Source organism: Bombus impatiens, unplaced genomic scaffold (assembly GCF_000188095.3).
Source record: "Bombus impatiens unplaced genomic scaffold, BIMP_2.2 scf_0724, whole genome shotgun sequence".
Classification (NCBI taxonomy): Eukaryota; Metazoa; Arthropoda; class Insecta; order Hymenoptera; family Apidae; genus Bombus; species Bombus impatiens.
Window position 1 is genome coordinate 170,914 of NT_177143.1, and position 24,143 is coordinate 195,056.

At 35.6% G+C, this 24,143-nt stretch overlaps 1 protein-coding gene across 1 annotated transcript in view; it reads left to right on the top strand.

Moving 5' to 3' along the window:
- The first annotated feature begins 5,439 nt into the window (after positions 1-5,439).
- LOC100747657 (carcinine transporter) overlaps positions 5,440-24,143 on the top strand; it is a 52,809-nt gene continuing 34,105 nt past the window's right edge. Inside the window, exon 1 of the mRNA XM_024370282.2 lies at positions 5,440-5,586. The gene's annotated coding sequence lies outside the window, so the exon portion shown is untranslated. The remainder of the gene's footprint in view (positions 5,587-24,143) is intronic.

Sequence of the window (24,143 nt, forward strand, 5' to 3'; positions counted from 1 at the left end):
AGAATCGGACAAAGCTAAGGAAAGAACCGAAGACGCACAGAAATCAGAATAAATTTTATAATTATTCGATAGACAATGATCGAGCGAAACTCAACGTCGATGGTCTTGCGTATAAATTCAATAAAGGATGGACAATGGAAATTTATCAACACTATCCTCGCATTAAAATTCCTCACCTTCTCGACCAAATAAGAAACCACGCGAAATGAAGAAAAGAAATTACACACAGAAATAAATTCGAATTCGAATACATTTAGCGTCACGATGATTTCATAGAATAAATAGTGGATTTAAACTCACCTATTATGTCCTCAAGCAGAAAAACTACCACCCTTTCGAGTAGCTTAGGCGAATAATGCTCGTAGAGAGCGTACGGAAGTGAGACTCGTACTGAAGCGAGAGTAAGCGAAATGGATCGTGTTCCTTCGGCTCCACTTGCTCACCACCCTGGGCTTTCGAACTATGTCGAGCACGATGCGCAACCTCGCGGTATTTATGCAACCCTCCCCACCAGCTGTTCGAAACGAAAATTGTTTCACGACTCGGAAGGTTTCCCCTTCTCTTCCGACGTTCACCTATCCGCGCCTCGGATCGTTTCCTCCCCAGCCACCGACAAATCTTTTCTCATGCAAATAAACGAACGATTGGTATTTTGAACGCAGAACTCCCGTGGTTGGATTAGTAACGTTAATATGGGAGGGACTTCAGATTTGTTGACGTCAGGTACGTTCCTTGGTGCGTGATGGTAATTTTAGACTGACGCAAATTGTTCTTCTTGGGCTGATTGTTTTCGCTATTAAACTTTTACAATGACTGTTAATTTGATTGACGAAAGCGCAAAAATTTTGAACATAATTGGAAATTATTCCAATAATTTGGAATTTCATAATTTCATAATTTTATGGACAGGATGTATATGGAATGGATGTGGATGGTAACTGGTGGTACAAGCGGAAAGGGGGTGAAAGAAGTCGAAAATATAGAATAAAAATTTTTTTCTTAATTTTTCCATCGAGACAACGATCTACAGTGAGATCCGTTATAACGAGACCGAGCAAAGATTCAAAATCGATTTTCTATTCTATATTTTCGACTTCTTTTTTCGCGTAGAATCACCCCCTTTCCTCTTGTACCACCAGTTACCAACCACCCTGTATATTTGTACGTGAAGCTAGTCTAAAGTCTATTATTATAAATACTAAATGTACAGAAAATTGGTTAGGTGTTCGAACTGTAAAACATATCCAAGTAAAATCATATATCTAAAAAGACGAGATTCTATGTTTTTTGTTTCGAGGAAATAGGAATAATTTCTGAATTTCGCCACTGGTAATTAGTGGTACACAAAGTTGGTAAAAACAAATCAAACAGATGTTATATTCAAATACGATTGTTCATGTGCAGCGGATGCCTGGCAGCCGCAGTAGAGCATGCCTATCTATGGTCAGACGCGTGCAAACAGGCGGAAACACGAATTAACAGTAACAGCTTAATCTTAAATCTTCCTACAACTTAACACATCGTTACAATTCCACGTATTTGCCCTTTCGAGTTCGCATTTGTTCTATTAAAAAGTTTCTTTACAATTCTGATCACTGAATTAATTGATTATACATAATCTATAAAATTTAATTTTTTTTTTTTGTTACCATCAAAAAACACGATGTCTATGTTAAAATACCGTTAGGCAAAAAACAGTTTTTGCGACCATTATCATCGTTATTATGCGAACACAGTCTCATGGTAATATACCTCTCGCATTTGCATAAAAAGGCATTTTTAATATTTATCTAATATTATAAATATTTATGATGAATTTCTTTTTTTTGCAGTAATCTGCTTCAGAAAACCTTACGTTACTTATTTATCAAAAATTCCTGATTTAAAGACGTGGTACTCCGTTACGAATATTCTTCGTTCACTCGACGAAATTCTTACATTTCCAAAATTATATAAATCAGAGAATAAAAATATTTCATCTATCGGAGATGAAAAAACACCGGAGCCTTTGGAACTTTTTATAACCCCGCAACATTGTAACCTAGAGTTTACTAAAACAGTAATTAAACAATTGTAGTTATTCAATCCGATTGTAATTGTTCGAGATTGGTGATAGAGAGCTCGAGGCGACAGTCCGTTGCCCAACGTAGCCGCGACCAACGCTTTGTTTAACAAAGGTATGGAATAATCCTATAGCTCAAAAGCTTAAAATCCTATAGGTTAAAAGAAATATTCGTGGCGACACGTGGCAGCAAACATTCGAACGGTTTCTGTCCCGTGGCTCGCCACGCGCAGACCCTATTCTTCGAGTAAGATGATTGCCAGATGTCGATGCGTCTCCGCAGTACATGTTCGGCTAGCCCGAGGGCCCGTTATAAATCTTAAGGTTTAGTTAACTAAATTTAGTCAACTAAAGTCCATCAAACAGACAAACAGTCTTTGTCCCCACTACGGGAAAATAAGGGCGACCTATTTTTAAACGAGTGGCGTCCCCCACCAGCAACTTCCCTTCGAGGGCGGCCGGCATCTCTTTCTAACCACCGGTATAAAGATTGGCCAATTAGCGGCAACGACAATTTCCCTTACTTTCTGAACGAACGCTTTTCTCGACGAATCCGATGATCTCGTGTCCTTAGACACGCCCCAATATAGTTTTCCTCTGTGGCATCATCGGGACGGGAAAGTCATTCTCGCTCGCGATCTCGTCGACTAAAGAACACCTCCGCGATCAGTGGTTATTTCACGTTTTAACCAGACTTAGACTTTGTGAGTACGTCCTTTTGTCATCCCGTTGGCCGCGGCTACGTTGTGCGACGAACTGTCGCCTCGAGCCAGGGCTCACTATTACCAATCTCGAACAATTACAATCGAATTGAATAACTACAATTGTTCAATTACTGTTTTAGTAGACTCTAGGTTACAATGTTGCGGGGTTATCCAAAGTTTCAAAGGCTCCGGTGTTCTTTCATCTCCGACAGGTGTTCTTTCATCTCCGACACATCGATTTCCAATCTGTCTTGAATAGATCGATAAAATCGCGAAGGTGAATATTTTTATGGCCCACGAATATAATTCCAATCGAATTGCCATGAATATTTGATCCGTCAATCGCGCGAAGATACTTGTAACTCACGTTGGGATGATCCGCGTGAGCGAATTCATCATCACGCGAGATTCCCTCGCAACGCGTTTTCATGTAACGCTATATCCATCGCGTAAACGTGACCACGTGAACAGGGGAAGGCGGCGAGTGTACGTTAAATATTATGTCGTAGTTGGGTTGGTTAATTGGTCAGAGCAAGCCAGTTATTTTCATTACGTTATCTCCATCTTCGTGGGTTTCGCACAATGGACGCCTCTTCCAGTATCGGGGCCACTAGGCCTGCGTGCGTTCTAGAGCCTCTTTATCCGAACGAGACCGATTCCTCGATCGAATTCTATCGTTCTCCATAGTTTCCTGCTTTCTTTTTCGTATTTTTCATATTTCGATGAGACATGGATTTTAGTAAATGATTTTTTTTGACGTATTAATATGACGTATTACGTAAATAATTTGGAATTTCTTATGTAAACTATAACATAAACACGTTGCGTAAACTTGGCTTAATTCCTGGTTTGTGATAATTCATATGTTCTAATTTTACCGATGAAAATTATATCATCCAGAAAATATTATGACATTCAAACGCTGATTTCAATGACTGCATCTTCCGAGATGACAGACAACCGTCTGTGTAACTTATGAACATTTTTATGGATATAGCGCGTGTTTGAGCTAATTCTGACTGTGAACTGAAGCAATTAGTTACACATATCGTAGCAAATATTTATTGTTTAATATCCATTATTACACTACACACTGTACGATGTGAGCAACCGGATGAATTTCCAACTCAATAGCAGTATTGTTTAATCTCAAACCTGATACAAACGTATTACACATATCGCTGACGTAGTCGACTGCATATGTGCATAGATGAAGTATTATGACAGAATTACCGATACGTATTATGCGAGGATAGGCAACACCATTGGACATGTCATTGCACGTTAAGAATAACATTATATTGCGACAAAGAAAAGGCATCTATAAGAAATGAGCAGAATTACACAAGCAAAAGCTACATAAATCTCAGATGTATCAAATAAATTCCTTAAAACATATACGATGAATATATTACGAACACTCTTAAAAAAAGTTCTTTTCGATAAGCCTAAACGCATAATTTTTCGATTCTATTTTCCAGGCCCGCTCATATAACCTCTTTTCCAACATACAACTAAACTACTCAATCTTCCATTTCCTAGCCCGACTTGTAAACTGTTTCCCAGCTTCTCTGCAAGCCTCTCTTCCATCGTATAACCCTCTTCAATCCTCTTTTTCGATCAGACTTTACTCGAATACAAAAATGCTTATCGTGACAACACATCGTTATACTATTCGCGTGAGAATCAAATTTGATCGAGGATATTTATGTAAATTTACACCTTCGTGTATCAAAGACATTATTTCGATGAGAGAAAAGAAAGAAAAAATATGTCAAAAGGCAAAGTTTATACTTTAATGAATGATCAACGAAATAGATTGTAAGCAGAAATTTGTTTATTTACCAAATATTCTGGAACATTATAAAGAATACATTTTTGTATATTAGGAGCGTCTTACGAATTTTCTCGTTTCTAAATTTCCTATAGATGGATAAAACTCCACACTAATGTTCTATCTATGCACATTAATATCTCAATGGAAATTAATATTTTTACATTGGGTAGGTATTAGGAGAGTATTAATTAAAGAAATGTTAGAAATTAAAGATTAACAAGAATAAATTATGCAAAAGATCGCTATGAAGAACGACATCTTTTTATGTACACTTTTTATATAGCATCTATCGAAAAATAGAATATTTTTATGATGCAGTAGTGATTTTTATTCAAAGCTTCTCTAGTTTCTCAAAAATGCATAGAATGTACGTTGCATAACCATCTATCAACCACGCGTAATAAGTATATGGTAGATAGTAGCAACGACAATATGGAACAAGTTTACTATAGAAAATTAGATCTCCTCGTGGAGGATCGTGCGTTTTAAAAATCACAATACTTTCGACATTCGTTGAATGTTCTCATCGAAAGCCTTTTCAACTGTCCGCGAACGTTTAAAAATCCACACGGTCTAATAATCGACACGAGTCAGCGAATAACAAAGATCATAACTTTATCTTGCATTTTTCGATCGAAAAAAGAAAAGAAGCAAAGAAGGTGAACGTAACGAAAAAGAATAAAGAGGATAAGAAGCGCGTGTACGAGAATTACGCGAGCTTCGAAAGATCGTGGAGGGCATCGTTAATGACCCACTCTAAGTGGCGAAGAATTGCACGCTGGCACGCTCTCCACGTACCCTGATCGAATGCAGGGCCTCTAAAATGCTGAATTACGTCCGCAAGTTTTGTTATCGTTGCCAGAGCGAGGTGACAGAGCTTTAGTGCAAGGTTAGTCGGCGATGAGTGAAGTGGCAATCCTCTGCACGGCCACTATTCTTCGGTAGCGGCTAGGACCAGAAAGGATTTCGTTCGAATTCCTGTCGTGAGTACATTGCTTCATCGGTACATTGGATGAAATATTTCTAAAAATCGACGTTCCTACGCGTCGATTTCGGTTCCTTTCTCTCTGATGTCTCTACATCATTTACGCGCGCAGCGAGTCTTCTGGATTTACAGTTTGTCCAAACTATTTCTCATTGAGAATTTCTAAAAAAGTGAAAATGATATGGTGTCTTTCTCTCAACACTATCGGTTTTCTTTATCCTCGAGTCGTTAAAAGTTTGTCTTAGATATTTTATGTAAAGATTGTCAATGTTATCACATTTACTTGTAGGATTTTAGTATTCGAATTATGAAGATTTAATATGTGTAAAAATATATGAATATATTTTAAAAACATGTTAAGCTATAGCTACATCGAATTACTCCTAGTAATATTTGTTTTGAAACGATAAATTTGTCAGTGGTAATTTTCTTCAGTTCGATAGAATTCTGATGTAAAAGTTTTCTAACAGAACACAAAGTCCTGAACTGACTTTCTCTTAAATTCTTGAATTTTATTACAAATGTTTGATCAATAGCGTAAATAATTATGATTAAAGCGATATAACGAAAACCGTAACAATTTTGCCAATTGTAATGTACAAACGAAAAATCGGTCTGTGTCATTTTAACAGATTTTAACAATCTTAGTGTTGAGAGGGTGGTTTTTCATTTCTTTGTTTTAGCGGGGTAAATATAAGAGAACTGTAAGTCGTTAGCTTAGTGGAAGCGCGTTTCGCAGAAATAATTAATGCATCTTTCATTCCATTGTATCAAACTGTGATTAATCGCGACGAACGTGCAATTAAGATGTGTACCGGAGAAAAATCTGTTGCATTTAGCTGCGTGAATTCGAGTTAATCCGAGGCAGTGGAGAAATAATCTTATCGATAAATAACACGTAATTTTGTCGTATATTTCATGCCACGAAACCTTGTCGACTTAAAACTTGTGATTTTCATAAGTGGTAATAAATTTACCAAACAATTTGTTTGTTTCTCACTAGAAAACCGATCGACTTTAAATTCTGAGAGAACGTGTTTCACAAATGATGAAGAATTTTCGAAACAATAGTGACAAAATCTTTAATTTGATCTCTCAATAAAAAAAATCTATACTCTCATTATGTTCTTAACTTCGATCGGTCCACACGAATTTAATCTAACAAATCGTTACTTGGTACTGAAATAAACCAAATTTAACATGCAATCTTATGATACAATATTTCAATTATTAATTTTTCATAGAGAGTTTTTCAACGTTTCTTAACTTGAAAACCTAAAGGAACAGTGAAGAGATATCTTCAGTCCTATGTAATTCAAATAAAACACTACAAAATACATTGTTATAATAGAGATATAGCACACATAGGATTAATCCTTCGATAATTTTCTAATAATATTTACGTATATTCAAAAATATTTCTAACAAATATAATATTAGTAAAATTGTCTACAATTCCAAGAATACATATTTCGCTGAAGATGGTCTCGCGTGAAAGAATTACCTGAATTTAAGTACAAAACAGAAACGAAACAAAAATCCACGACGGATCAGGTCTATTGTTCTAGCGAATGAAACTTGAAATCAAATTTGGATTGTTCGCCACGGACACGATTTCCAGGTAAATCGATACATTTTGAAAAGCAAGGAAGCCCGTGGGACGGCACAACAAAAATAAATTGAGAAGATTAATTGCAATCACCACATAGGTCGGGTTACACCATTGTTTAACCGACGTCCCTCCTGAACTTCGAAACTGGGTTGCATAATGCGGTCGAGACACGAGCTTAACCCTGCATCGGGCTAAAATTTCATACATGCTCATCAAAGAAAGCCCAGACGATGATAATTACCATTTTCAACTATGAAAATTATCACGGAAACTTAGAATTGCACAGCATTTCTGTCCATCTATTAACACGACGTAACATTTCTTCTTCTAGAAAGAAATTCAGAAGAAAAAATGATTGTGTCTAAAAAAAAAAAAAATGAAAAATGAAAAACACGAGATTCAAGTTTACGATCATAGAGAGTTTTCACCGTAACGTTGCGTTTACACAATTTTTATGTATTATTTTGCTACTTGGTTCTTAATGAGTTAATCAGCGCCGTGACCAAGGACACTCGAGAAGCAGAGACGCGAGAATTCGAGACGTAGAGATCGTGCGAGTGAACGAATTTCTCGAGAGAAAAGTTTATTCGCTCGAGAGGAGATAAACTCTTAAACGACATGTAATTTCTTTTCTCTTGTATTTTCCCAGCGTTTCGTTTACTTTCTCTCCCCTTTGATAAAAAGTTACGATAGTTGACATGGTTCAGCATTTTGAAACATCTGATTTTTAATTGACAAGTTTCTTGATCGAAGAATATTAAATGGAGAACCTTTTAATTAAAAAGACGTTGGATTTTTAAAATCACTGAGAAGCTTGTTTCAACTTGTGAAACTTTTCGGTCGGGATAGATCTTTGGAAAGTAATTTTAATTGATATGCTTGTACTTCGCTTAGTATACTACACCACCTGGAATATCTTCAATTGGATTTTTTATTGCAAAAATTTATTAATATTGAGAAAATTTTATTCTGCAACTGCATTCCCTTATACAAATATTTCTTCTTCATTTGCTTACCCATTTCATTTTACAAATATTTCTCCACGATAATTTTGTAGCTCACTCTCTTTTATAAATTTGTTCAAATAATTAATATACGCGGGCAGTAGTCAAACGAAATCCATTTCTCACTTTATTTGATTATTTTACAAATTTTCATTTAATATTAAGGGAAAAATATTTAATTCGTTATTTTCACGATTTATGCTAAAGATTGCGCTACATCAAAACTTTCAGTTCCTAATGTACGTCAATTTTAATGTCATTTGAAGGTTGGGATTATTCTGTATTCCTATCTCATTTAAAATTTAAACTTCACTCTGTAGCATTAATTTGCAGCAGAGACAGCGAATGTATGTAGTAGTCATCTTATCCGTATGCTACAGTGTTCAACGAATTTGCAACTCGTTAATCTAAGCGACACGCAACAAGTATTTTGTTTTAGCAGCATTGCCATTCGTTTCAACTTCATCTAAGCGAATGGAAAATCCACGTTCGATCAAAGGAAATATGATACGCGAGTTATTCAATTAATTGTCGTATTTATTGATAGTTTAATTAGTTTGCACATTTTTTTTATTTTCACCACAAATTCTGACCAGTTGCAGCCTCCTGTTCTAATGTATTTGAAAAAATTAGTAGTTTTATACACAATTTATATACAATAATAAAATGAGAATATTTCAACGTTAATCGAACAAGCTTTCCTTTTAATCAGTAAAAATTATATCCTCGCAAAAAGTTATGACCATCGATATATTCTACCAATTCACGATATATTACGAGTCGTTAACGAATTAAACAGTTCGTTTTCAAACATAGATCGTACAAAAATTGTTCATCAACCGAATTTGACAATTTCTTTTAATTGAAAAAAAGAAACGCGAGGTCTTTTAATCCACCGAGAAGATTATTCGTACAGTTGTAAAATGTCGAATAGATAAAGATTGTACGCGTCTTGTCTTAAGCTCTCATTAGCGTAGGTTGATTCGTGCAGTAAAAAAAAAGGAGGGGAAAATAACTTTGCTAAATTCAACCAGGCAGCTTTCGTCGTATTAAAAGTTTTAGGGTTGTCTTATAATTATGAGCCGAGGTTTGCGACAACGCGACGCACTTTACAATAGTTCGTCGCAGTTGACAATACTTCAGCAACGCGTAGAATAACAGACGACGAAGAATAGTGGTGCAAAAAAACGAATGATTTATTACAACGCATGTCGTCATTGATCTGGAAACTCATTAAACGAGAGGATTACGGCCATATTCGCGGATTGTATCCGCGACGGATATAAAACGACAAATTCCGTGGATAGGTTCGTCGTAACAACATCGACCACTTGGACACAATACTCCTTGATTATCCGTGTGATTTTATTCGCGGGCGTGGAATTTCCACGAAAATTCGAAACTGTATGCCACGGTTTCGTAAACCGGTGTTCCATCGCGAAAGTGCTGGATGAAACTGAGAATACAACGTTCAATTCGCGCAATTCTCTTCAATTGACATCATTCCGCCCTATGTTGCACGACGTTTACGTCATGTTTCGAAGAATTTGACATAGGAAGGCGCGAACACCATAAATCAATTGTTCGACAGGCGATCGATCGATTTTAAAGTAAGCTTAAACGCCGTTAGATGAACGGCGTCAAGTGAGTTGGTCGTCGTGTCGTCTGCCGGAAATCGAGCTGGCGACACCAGTTTCGCGCTTGTCACGCGCAAGCGTTAGATTGTTTTAAATGGCGTGACGCGGATGACACTTCTGTAATTGTTAAAATTGTTGATTCTTGTCTTTGAGATAACTGGCAAAGAATTGTAAAAGATAGCCTATTGTCAAGAGGAATTTCTCAGGAGTTCGATGGTTCGTTAAGAGGTTCAAGTTGTGCGATTTAGTATTGTTAAACACTGTATTGTGCAACTATTTGCACGTTCATAATGTATATTGATAAATCTAAATGGCGTGACGCGAACTATACTAAATGGCGTAATTGCTAAAATTGTTGGTTTTTGCCTTCGCGATAACTTTGAAAGCTTCCGTGAAAGATAGCGTATCGTCGAGGTCCGAAGTTTTTTCAGAAGTTCGCCGGTTTTATTTCAAATCGTATACTTTAGGATTTTTACGCGGCTTTATGCAACTATTTGGACTTTTATAATGTGTATTGATAAATTTAAACGTTGTGACGCGAATGGTATTAAATATTATGATTGTTAAACTTGTTGATTCTTTCCTTTAATATAGCTTTAAAAAGCTCCTATAAAAGCTAGCGTATTGTCAAGGTAAATTAAGCTCATTAAATGTCAGTATAAGAAGAGACAAAATTACATTTTAAATTAAGAACATCGATTTCAAAAATCTCTCGATATTTTTTATTTTTTTTTTTTTTTTTTTCCTCTTAAACATTATAGATCTTTAACTACAGCGCGTTGCAATGTAATATACTCGCGTTTAATAATTTTGCAGAACGATATCCTACGAATATTAAACCTTAATCGTTTCCTAGAATTAATTCAAATAAATCCAGGAAATCCCTCAGAGCCATTGATAATTGTCTTACCTAGTAGTAAGTACTTTAATTACGAAACATTACATTACATCGACGACTGTTAATGCGTTAACTGAATTATCGTTTATAGACTAGTAAATTAAGTCACCCTACATAGAAATACAAAATTAGATTTTACGTTGAAAGCATTGATTTTGGAATCAGTACTGGTCGATCTTATAATTCTACGCCTGTACGAAATTCTGGCAACACTACATCGGAGAACGGAATGGCATACTCATGGGAATAAGGAAAAATACAGTTTAAATTATTAATATAAGAACTACTTCAAGTAAATTCAGATTTGCTTCTGAATAATCATGGTTTTCCCATGCTGAAAAATGATCGAGCAATATGAATAATAAAGAACCATTTCTTAGAATTAAATGAGTTTCTATATTTCATTTTCCTAATATAAAATTTTACTAAATACCAAAATCAATACACTCGGACCTAATTAACTAGTATGATATAATAAATACAATGTTATACTAAATAAATATATTAATAATTACAATGCTAAGTGTATTTCGAAATTATTTCTTATTCCCTTTAACAAAATCCTTGCATCTATCATGTTTTTGCAACAGCCTGTATATACAAGGTGTCTCGTCTTGATCGAGCCAGGCAAGTATCTCTTAAACCGTATATTATTCGAAAGAAGTGTTTCTTCGAAAAATACATAGCTTGGAGATCTCAAGGTGACCTTCGTTTATTCAAATGGATTTCTACATACATTTTTTTCATACGCTATTCGATGGATTTTTTAATTCCCTACAAACCAGTATTAGAGTACTTCAATGGAAAAATGATTAGTTCAAAAGGTATTCCAGCTTCAACCTTGTAAAACTTATCGCATGAAAGACAAGGAAAGATAACACAGCGCACTTACGTTTATATGTTTCTTGTCCTCCACACGCTCAATTTTAATGAAATTAACAATGAGATATCTTTTAAGCTAAGAATTTTCAGATACAACTACCTTAATACTTTTCCGTGGAGAATTAAAAAGTGCATCGGATGGTGTATGAAAGATAAAACGTATAATTCAATTGGAAGAAACAACGGTAATCTTAGAATCTCGTAAACGCTTCCACTTAGACAAATCCAACTGAACGTCGTAAGATGGGCCAATTGAAACCGTACAATGTTATTATACGCTCTTTCTCGAATTACGTATAGTTTAAGATATATGTTTGCGTGGAAAGATCAAAATGAGACACCATGTACATTAATACACTCCACATTCATTATCGCGAAATTGCGTTTCCCTTTGACTTTTTCGAGTTTCCGGGACGCGACAGCACGTTCCATTCAACCGCAATTCGCGTACTCGCTTACAATTAGTCAGGGTCGCGATACTCGCGAGTTCCACTCGCGCGATTAGTCATAATGGCTATTATTTTATTGTGTAACAGCTTTTTCCCTCGTTGCTTGCCAATCGAATTGCCTGTTACCGAGAGGCACTACTCGACACGCCCGCGTCTTTAAACGTTAAATACCTTGAATATTAATGTCAGCGACGTCTGATATAGTGCATTTTACCGATGATGAAATCCACTCGATCACTAGGGAAAAACACGGCGTAACGAGGGCGTATGTACACGAAACGTGGATCATTTGCTCCGCACGATCGATCATGCTAATGTAACGAATATAACAAATCGTTACGATAGCTTCTACTCTTCGATGAAAGAATAGAAATACCAGCAGACACTGGGAAAATGACAAATGTACAATCATTTCCAAATAATCCGCGTGTCTTGAAAACATTGACATTCTTTGTTTAAATAAAGCATGTAGGAGTCAATCTGACAAGCTGAACTGATCGATTTCGATGTTTGAAAAGTTCTTAATTTTACGTATCAAAATACGTAGATAGGGTTCATTTCGCAGAAGCGGAACGATTAATTAACCTCGATAGAATTGGTCAGTTTTATTTCTATATCGTAGTTACTTCTTGTTTTATTACGCAAGGATAAAACAGTTATGTTAATCGTTTTGTTACGAAATACGTTAACTCTACGCTGAAACTTTATAAGATTTTACTCGAGTATAAATAGCCTTTCTATTACGAAGACTTTTGTATGGGAGTGTAGATGCCGAAAAATGTCAGCTCGAAAATACAGAGGAAAGATTTATATATAAAATTCAGCATAAACCGGAAACGCCACTTCAAGACGCGTAAATGTGCCAATGTATCTTTCATCAAGATAGAAAAAGAGACGTCGAAATTATTAATAGACTAAATTAAGATAAATCTGTTGAATGGTTTAATCGAGACACAATGGAATACACAATAGAATTCTTACAGAAATACATAATGATAGAGTAGTGATACATCAACGGCTGTCATCAATCTCAGGTGTGCCTTATTACGTTGACCCTGGCCACGGATTAGCTAACACCTTGATGGTGACGTTATTAATCGATGTGGTTTTTACTTTCTGAATGATATACAGCATTATATGACGTTTCCTATTTCAGCAGATTGACTTCCAACTGTAGAAAGAGAATCTGTAGAAAGAGAAACTGTAGAAGAGAAAAATGGGGAGTCATAAATTCTCGTATCATTAATAGTAATAGAAGTCTAAATATCACGTGATAAGTTTTATATTAATTTCACATTTTATATCTCGGAAATATAAATGTCACAAAATCACACAAAACAAAAATGTTGTCAACGCAGACCCAAAACGTAAAATATTCGGTTTACCTTTTCAACTTAGTTTCCATCAAAGATAGATTACGGATTTTTATGCAAATTCTTATTTTACCCAATATAGCTGAAAGGAATGGGACCTCGATGGATAATCATTTTTTCGATAGATATTATAACGAGTACTATAGTTCGAATTTATTCATATATTTTTGCTTATGTTTCGCGTTTAAGTCTCCCATAAGTGCATAAAAAGTTGCATACTAGTCAAAAATTGAATGGTCACACATTTTGGTCAAACTTGAGTTAAAAGTAAAATATGGCTCTACGGTGTTTGTAAATTATTGCAGATACTGCGATCAAAAGGCGATTTAATGTTAAACACAAGAAGCACATTAGGTGCTCGAAACTCGTGGCACAGCGAAGCTTAAAAACTCCTGTATCTGGACGTGCGCTAAATGTGTTTTAGATCTTTACTCTCGGTTTCCATTCGATTAGAAACGTAGAACGAGAAACAAAACTCCAGAGAGTACAAACGTCCGTTCCATAGGTGGAAAAAATAAAGGATCACCTCCATTCAACATACATAACATCCGTACGTACATCGATAAAAGTCCAGTATTTCTTTCCGATCGGAGAAAGCAAGCCATTCTCATGAGACTTAAAATTCGACATGCTAAACTGACACACTCTCATAACTTTATCCTATTTGTAGATGATAATCTTCTTAATCGTAGCAACGTTAATGCATGAAAAGTAAATTAAATTAAGAAATAAATTCGCTCTGCCAAACGAGATGCAGCGTGTCTAAATCAGAAGCATCGAAGATCTTCTTTATCTTCTCAAAGATATTAATCTGTATCAGCAATTATGATATCGTAAGCTACGTGCTTAATTCTACCATACACTGTATCGTAGTATAGATACCGTTGTTTGAGTTTCTAACTTGCCTTATTGCATTCTACGCTTTGCTCTTTGTTACGTATTTTATTAATCGCCGTAGCTACCTAATCCCGGACCATAAAAATCATGAAAACGATAAAGAAATAAATAAATAAGGAAGAACAGAGCATCGACTATTAGTAAAACCTACTCGACGATAGAAGCACGTTTTCTTCGTTTCGCGGTGACGCGAAAACGAAAGAAAAACCGCGGCCAACAGAGCGAAGGTAAAGAATCGGAAGCCAGCAGCAGAATTAAGAGGAAAGCCGTTGGCTGTTTACAGTGAATACCGGTCGCGATAAATCCAGCCTCCGGTACACTTGCTTTTCGAGGGTCGCCTTGTAGCGGATGCAATTAAACAGGATCACTGTACGCTCGTAATAAAATCTCCAAGTTCCAATGCGCTTCCGGGATGAAAGAATCGGCTGCCTCCGCGGTGCGACGCTATTCCCGGCCGTGCAAAAAGTTCCCTTGAAAGCGCGCACTCCTCGTAACGAGCTTTTGCTAATTTTTTTAATTAATTCAAGATCGAATAGGTATCGATTAGAATCGCGATCCACATTTACGCGTTTCGATGAAATACGAATTATTAACACGAAAACACTTTCGTATTGGGTTTGAATAACATATAAGGAAGTTTGAAACGAGCAGAATGTTTAATTGAAAAATTTAACTTACATTTTTACGAAGCGTCAAGACATTGCGAGATATATTTCGAAGGATTATATTTTGCTCAAATGTTTGCATTGATTTGCACAAATTATGCAGCTATATTGTTACAATATGGAACGTAAATTGTTATAATGAAGCGTATATTGTTACAATAATGTAATGTAAAACCAATCCATAAATTACAGTAATTAAATTTCATATTGAACATGTACGATATTGTAACTATACAAATTAATGAACAGTTTAACAGTTTAATTAATGAACATGGTAAGCAATTTAATAAACCACAACTGAAGACCTTAGTAAAATAGACGTGTAAGTGCAGTTATTCAAGAAGATGATAAAAACGCTCATACAATTCCAGTTTTAATAGCATGAAAGTATAACTCCACTTACACATTTCAGGAATATTAATTATCCTAGTACTATTGCCCTTTTAATACTGTTTAATACTGTTGCTCTCTGTTTTTGAACACGTAACATTAAAATCACGAAATCTATTATGATGGATCTGCCACATTATGTTCAGTTATGTTTCCTGTACTTCTCACGGAAATTACTTAACGAAATAAGGTTCGACTACGTCTAAATTTAATCTTAATTCTTTTATTTTTTTAAATTTGCTAAAAATCTCGTGTTATTTTTAGTTCATTAAAAGGGTTTCGTATTATATTCATATATTTATACAAATTGGTGGGAGGATTTTAATTAACGATGGCCTGCGTTCATCGAGGCAAGTGGAATTAAACTTGATCTTGTAATGAAAGTTTGCCAGTTGCACTCTGTGTTTAAACGGTTCGAAGGTATTTGGTGTTTCTTCTAGAAAATCGAGAATCGCGATGTTATACAGATTGTGAAGCTGTTCGCAAGAGATAGGAAAAGTTATGAAGATGGCTACTTGAAAGTTCCCATTAGCATACTTCAACCAAGTGCATTCCCCTCAACGACAACGACACTTATACTCACGAGTCTCCACCAAAATATGCAAACTACCCCTATGAGAGGTATTTTTCTTTTCTTTTGATAAAAACAAAACTCTATAATAAGCGATACAGAACTTTGCAAGTATAATCACATAAAATCAAGCGGCGTTAGTTAAAACTTTGGTAAACTTGTTATGAATATCGTAACTTTGATCTTCAAAATTGTAAGTAAATTATACCATCGACCCTTAACGCATACCAAGATAGGAGAAGCGATATCTTCTTATCAAGAAGGCCATTAACATTCTCAAAAAACTGTACGATCTTTTTAATAGTTTCATCGATTAGCATTAATATATATATTTTTTTTTTTTATAAGATTATATTATACAATATCGCGGAACATTTTACACGAAGGATTTTATTAAAGTAAAAGGCATGTCAAAATAGAATTACTCTCTGATCAGAAATTGTTAACAGTCACTGTGTACGGTATCATTTCGTAAAAGCGCGTTATAATTAAATTTTATTAAAAGGATAATACCGTTAAACAGCTTCGAAGCAAATACTAAAAGTATCGGATAAGCGTTTTTTCATCCAGCAAAAATTCAACAAGAACGTACTATAAAATTGTAAAAAACTTCTAAAATCCTTTAATACGTCAAGAAGTTGGCGTTCGAGTCTAAAGTGGAGATAAAAAAATGCTTGTTTTCACCGAAGAGGCGAAAGTTCAAGAGATCGTTTTAAGCGTCTTAAGAAAATTATAGCCCGTAAGCATGAAAAAGTAAATTCGAAGAACAGAATATTATTTGGAGATTGTCTTATTGGGCATACGCATAAAGGAGCGCAACCACCTCTCTATGAACACTTTCTACATACGAAACGGTTGTGTGCTGAACAAACATCGGACCAATCTCGGTTCACTTCTTCCCTCGCGGCCTGCTTTCACGAATCTCCATCCCTGAAACCATCCTTTCATCCCTCGTGGTCGTGGGTTTTTCGACGCTTCTCTCGTGCGATTGAAAGTAAAGGGAGAGAAAAGAATTAGAGCGATGTTCATCGATTAGGGACGAAGGGTGAGAAAGCATACAACAGTGAAATAGCAAACAGAGAACTTTTTAGGCCTTTAGGCCTTTAATCATTTTTGATAACGTTAGAATCCCAAGGAGAAGTGTAACTGGAAGTCCGCTTTACTGCGGAAGGCAGGATTATGAAATGTAAATAAATAAATAAAGTAACTTTAGAATCTTCAATTTTTAATGATTTAAAAATCTCCGATTTTTAATAATTTTAGGATCTTTAAGAGAAGATTAATCTTAATAATTTTGGAATCTCTTGGCAATTTTCATAATTTCATTGATCGATTAAAATGATTTTTGATTCCAAAAATTAAAGTTTCGCGTGAAATTTATTTTTATCAATATCCATAGTTTTTAACAAGAAAACGCGAGATTCAGTATAAAATAATTCTCGTACCATCGCACCGGTGTGAAATTTTAAGCATGGACACTGTGTATCTGAAAAATAAGTCGAATACAGAACGTAAAAACGCGTAAAATATGTTTGAAGTAGAGAAAATAAGGTTTGTAGAATTGTAAAGTGCTGTACCGAGCAGAATATTTTATTTAAACGAAACACTTTGTGGTCGAAAGTTTTACGGATTCCACAGCGATGAGCGCAACAGGTCCCCTACTAAATGTTTCATATTTTTAACTAATTGTCAAGAATTTCAAACGAATGAGATAACCTCGTTAAAGACCGTAGAGAATTCTAAAGTTTATAAAATCTGATTATAGACAGTCTCTACTGATACCATCTTTCGGTTTAAATCTTCTTCTTTGCAAATCAATAAAAAATTCTTTCAAATAAAAACTATTTATACTTATGTAAATTATTATGAATTTATAAATATATTTAAATTTGTTGTGGCCAGACACGAAGGCCTAATGTAAAATAAACTGCCTTGCATAACTTATGTGTAATAACAGCTGGACAAATCTTTAATTCTGTGGTTGACGAGGAAAAAAACAAAAAGTATTTATCACGGAAAACGTATAAATATAAACTCGTTGATTCGATAAACGCAACAACGATGAGCCTTTGCTTCATTCTTATGCCAATATCATTGATCGAACTGAAAGAAGCTTTCAACACGTTGAATGCTAGCTTTACAGGGATTACCCGTAGCGCCATAATGAATTTTTTATTATGCGATAAATGTAACGGTGAAATATTATAGGTCTATATTATTATAGGTATAAATAAATTTATTTTTATATGTTTTATACTGCATTAATTTCGTCACGCCGTTGTAGTAACGATGGTGATAATGAACAATCGACATTTGTTCAAATTTTTTGATTTTATTTTTACCAATCTTGGCACTCCGGTTACTGGTGACCTCCATAACAGCACCGACAAGTTGAGTGTCGGTGACGGATGACCCCCATGGCATGTGACATGCTAAAATGAACACGGTTCCGATCAGTCCTTGAAAAACTGTGTGATTCTCGTTTACAATAACATCATGACAGAAAAGTAATTTCAGATATAAAATATCTCAAGTTTTACAGTTTAGGTGTTAGATGCTGTGAAAAATTGAAATAGAATAAAATTGTCTAAAATATAATAACATAAGTCCAAACGAAACGTTTATGAGTCATTGGCGATTCGAACTAAGCATTACATGCTATTTCCAATGAAATTAAGACAAAGTACTGTATAATTAATTTTATCGTAAATTATGTATCCCATGAAGCAATAGAACGAACTGTGAAACGCGAAAACTGGAAAATTTCGATCTTCTCCTTCCATCGTTTTTGAAAGCAGGAAAATCGTAATTCAGAATGGAAACATTGTAAACACGATATCACGGTCATAGAATTATCAATTCGAGCAGGTACATGATTTATTGTAACGTAAAACCAGACACTAACGATAATCGAGCATAATTCCCTTTCGCATAATTACTCGAGTTCTCAAATAAACGTTCACTAAATCAACCAAGGTTGCTCGTTCGATTGAAACGAAAAACCATTCGAATAAATAGTCTGAACGTTTAAAAAGTGGATCGAGAGGCAAGTTATATCAAGGTTTCCACGAAAAGAACCTACAAACGCCGCTAATAATCTCTGAGAACGAATCACCAACCAAAGCTAACGCGTTTGCCGATCGTGTTACGATAATGACGCGCTACGTCAAACCATTTCGATCTTAGATTTAAGCGAAGTTTTTTCTTCTTCATCTTATATTCATCTATCGGTATATTGATTCTGGATAATGGAAAAAGTCAGGGAACTGCGACCAATAGAAACTTGTTAACACGCTGCGAGAATTCTTCTTGTTCTTTCGTCCTGTTAGAAGTGAATCAGCGAGTATTGATCGATGAAATAAAGTAATAGATGCAGATGGAGTTTCACTGAAAGATCGTATAACACTGTCGTCTAGTTGATACTTCCATGGTCCCGGTTTGGATGGATATAGTTTGACGTAAAACGCGACTCATTACTTCCATCGAATCACGTTTACCGTATCGTGCAACTATTTTCCTGGAACTGTCCTATTTATCGCCGGTACTCGTCAAGGAAACACCTCCTGTCCTTGGCTAACCCGGCCGTAGAATGCCTGCTGAATGCTCCGTGTTATTTTTGGAAATTCTAAGGAATTTGAGGTCACTTGTAATCATTGTTCGTGAAGTTACACGTCCAATACGTAGTTCTTGTTTAGACACGGATTGATATAATGCAGCGATTTTCAATTTTTGTTCAACCTACCGCGCGCCTAAACTAATTATCCAGCAAAATTCTGCTAAAATTCTATTGAAATTCTGGTACGTTAAAAAATATATTATATTTGATTTAACATATGCCATATGCTGTATAATTATCGTTGTGTTTATTTTCTTAAACGCGTTTAATTTTTATATATTTTGCTTTAAAAGATAGACTGAGATGTACGAGGTAATGTTTATTCTTTGTAATTATTTTTTATTGGCACTGTTGGAGGAAAACACTCCACACTTCCAGGAAAATTCTACGTCTGCTCTACTGTTTAGTTTTCCTGATTTTCGAACCTATTAAGCATTATCTATTACTAAATTAATTTTAAGGGCCTTCCAGACCAATAGCCTTTTCTGGAATATGCCTTGTGTAGATGGTGCAGCGAGATATAAACAAACTGGATTTTTGGAATTTTAAATACCATAGGCCCATGGCTTCGGGGCTCTATTGTAATGTCACGTTGCCAGCATGCAGATCTGGATTAGAATACACTGAACTTATACCGTTATACTCGAATATATTTCTGTTACACATTTACTTACTTTACTGTTATACATTTCTGTTACAATTTTTCTCTAACGATGTTATTTAAATGGTTCATGTTGTTGACAATTTTTTAATCCGTGAAATTCCTGTTTTAACCATTTTAAAAGATTCGATTTATTTTACCTAGTTGGTCAGCGATAACCACCGTGACAACTAACGTGTTAACGTAGTGAAGAATTAAATTAAGGCAGAATCGTGAAAACACTGTAAATTCTCGCCGATAAAAATTCAAAAATAAATGTACCAAACAAATATCGGTGTTTTAAAATCAACGCTTAAAATACATGTACAAATCTCAAAAAGTAGTTTCCACGATTTTCTCCAAGAACTAATAGAAACAGCATCACTACTTCCCTTCCAAAATCCAATCGATTCGAAACTCATCAACTTTCAAAATCCACCTTAGATTCCCTTGGAAAACAAAAGCAAAAAAAAATCATTTTTTTTGAAGCAATTCAGCAAGGTTAGCCCGCGAAGGGAAACTCAAGATAAAGTGTTTCTCCCTAGTGGGAAGGTAAATTGTGACGACGGGCCTCCGGCGTTAACGATGACACGTTCATATTTCCGGCACGCAACGTTTGCCTCTCATCTGATTACAACACTTCATCGTTCATCTTTGTTGATGTCCCCAGAAAAAATTTTAATCGATTAATATTATTATTATTATTGTTGTTATTATTATTATTGTTGTTATTATTATTATTGTTGTCGTTGTTGTTGTCGTTGTTGTCGTTGTTGTCGTTGTTGTCGTTGTTGTCGTTGTTGTCGTTGTTGTCGTTGTTGTCGTTGTTGTCGTTGTTGTCGTTGTTGTCGTTGTTGTCGTTGTTGTCGTTGTTGTCGTTGTTGTCGTTGTTGTCGTTGTTGTCGTTGTTGTCGTTGTTGTCGTTGTTGTCGTTGTTGTCGTTGTTGTCGTTGTTGTCGTTGTTGTCGTTGTTGTCGTTGTTGTCGTTGTTGTCGTTGTTGTCGTTGTTGTCGTTGTTGTCGTTGTTGTCGTTGTTGTCGTTGTTGTCGTTGTTGTCGTTGTTGTCGTTGTTGTCGTTGTTGTCGTTGTTGTCGTTGTTGTCGTTGTTGTCGTTGTTGTCGTTGTTGTCGTTGTTGTCGTTGTTGTCGTTGTTGTCGTTGTTGTCGTTGTTGTCGTTGTTGTCGTTGTTGTCGTTGTTGTCGTTGTTGTCGTTGTTGTCGTTGTTGTCGTTGTTGCCGTTGTTGTCGGTGTTGCCGGTGTTGCCGGTGTTGCCGGTGTTGCCGTTGTTACTAGTATTTATATAATTTTGTAACGTCTCATGGAGAATCTTTTCGAGTGCCATGAAACATTACAGATGATGCACAGGACCTAAGCCCGGGCCTAAGATTTGTAGCCTTGATGACAGGCTTCATGAATTATTGATGAGACATTTGAATTCATTTGAATGGCACGGCACGAAATCGCGAAGAAATCTCCGAGTATTGACGAGAAGATATCATCGCCTGACCTATCGTCATCCTCGTGCGATTCGTGAACCTGCATCTCATTTTTCTCTGCTTCTTTTTGCCAGTTAATGCCACTGAAACTGCCGCGTGATCGATTCTCTGCTAATTTTGGGGAAGAGTTTGCTTTTTCTTTGACTTTGGTCTTCGCTGAACTTGTTAGCGAATCTGTTTCGCTTTTAGTGGGCGTAAGAAATAATTTAAGTATGGAATTATTTGAATAATCCTTCAGTTGGGTATTATTTTAATAATTCTTCAGATAAGATTATTTTAATGATTTTTTCAAGGGTTGGAATAATTTCAATAGTTTCGCAAAAGACATTTTTCTATTTTAAGATCGTTGAACGTTATATAGAATATTTCATACGATCGCTGGCGATTCCTGAACTTGCACGCTATTTTCTTCTTCTTCTTCTTTCTCTCGCGGGTTACATCATTGGAACCTTCGTGAGATCGATTCCTCGCTATATGTTGACTCGTGTGTAACTTTTTCTTTATTCTCTCTAAACTTCGTTATTGAATCTTTTCCTGTCTTAATGAATATAAGAAGGAAGTTAAGTAATATCAATAGAATTCTTGTATGAGAGGTACCAATACATCCTGTTATTAGACTTTCGTTATTTAGAAGAATGAAAAAAGAAAAAAAATAATGTTATCTAAGAAAGAAGATATATCGATGTCTCAAGTCGTGTCATGTGCGATGATTCGAAAAATGAACAAATGTTATATAAATTACTTGAGCTAAGGAGGGCTGTATAATTCCAAAGATATTAAAAATCGTAATTTTCCTCAAACCGCCCTGCAATTATTATTTCACTTAAAAGTTACTTAAATTACACACGATAGTTATTACTAATACACGCGATCGCTCATGGCAATTATATCTTTCAAGTTACGACGAGATAAAAAATTGCTTCAACCTGATAGACTCTATTTAACCATTCGCAAGTTAATTAAAATATTTCCGCCAGGACTTGTTTACAATATCGATTGCGATAATTCCCCATGATTATGAAAAGGAAAAATCGCATCTCTGTCTCTCCTCCTGTTCCACGTTCGCGATCATTTTCTTTACGACGTACCTGGAAAAAATCGTCGATACTACAAATATTTTCCTCTTTCGTGTAATATCAATCCACGAGCCAGCTGAGCGTGCCCAACTCGATATTTCCAAGGATACCTGGCTGAAAACGCATAGCAGTAGGAAATAAATGGAATTACAGTCGTCGAAAATTGTAGAAAACGAGCCCGAAGAGCTATCTGACGTCCAGCGGTGGAACCCATTTCGAAAAAGTGGTCAGTCGAAGCTTGCTTAATTAACAATAAGGGACAGGACATGTCCTGAAAATTGATCATGGACGAAGGGGAGATAATTAATGTACAATATATCCAGTTAAAATTACATACGCTATGATTAACGTCTAACTGTTAAAAATGTGATGGCAATATGGGGGAATATTTTTCGTAATTGACAGAAAAGCTTTAACCATTTAATCATCGTTTATATAGATTTTATAAAAAATTCAAATGTCCTATAATTGAGTAAATAAATTGCGATTAATACACGTTTAACATGATATCAACGTATATTTCGATCGAATAAAAGTAAACTTAATTTTACTAACTAAAAATGTGCTTAAGGTAAAGTTAGTCCTACTAAAAGTTAGTCACAGTTAAGTTAAAAGTTAAAATCATCGAATTTTATTGCATTCTAAATCAACTTATTTCGACGATTCGATATGCGTACGAAGAAACATGAATATAAACATACATACAAAGACACATATGCTTATGTGCATGCATGTATGTACGTGTAAGTACCGTAAATGTATGCACGTGTACCGTTCAACGGTACAGTCACCTGTTTTTATGCCGCAGATACAAGTAATTAACACCGTATGAGTTGTTATTCGCCTTCAAGACAGATTAATTACAATGCAACTTGTCCAGAACAATTTGAAGCAGTTATAGAATGTTGACATTTCGACCACACATGCATGCTGCTGTACAAGGAATTGCTTCATACGCGAGGAATTGCACTGTCCTCTTTGCGCGCACGGCTTTTTCGAATCTCTTCCATCTACAATAAATTATTTCCTTTTACAAACAAACCATCCATTTTAAAATCGTATCGTATTAATCGTCGATAAAATTTTAATTACTCGCCATGAAAACGTCGCGATTGTTTGCGACACGTGCCTTTGTCGGGACAAGAAACGATACAATCAAGGAGTCCTTCGTATACGGACAAAGAGGGTCATAACGCGCACGCCACAGCTGAACATTTCTACGTCTTCCCTTTTTTACCGACGAATCACGTAATTGTTGCGTTCTAACGTTCTAAAATTGTACCAATCAACGATCCTTTAATTACTCGTCACGGAGACTTGGCAATTATCTTCGACACGTGCCTTTGCCA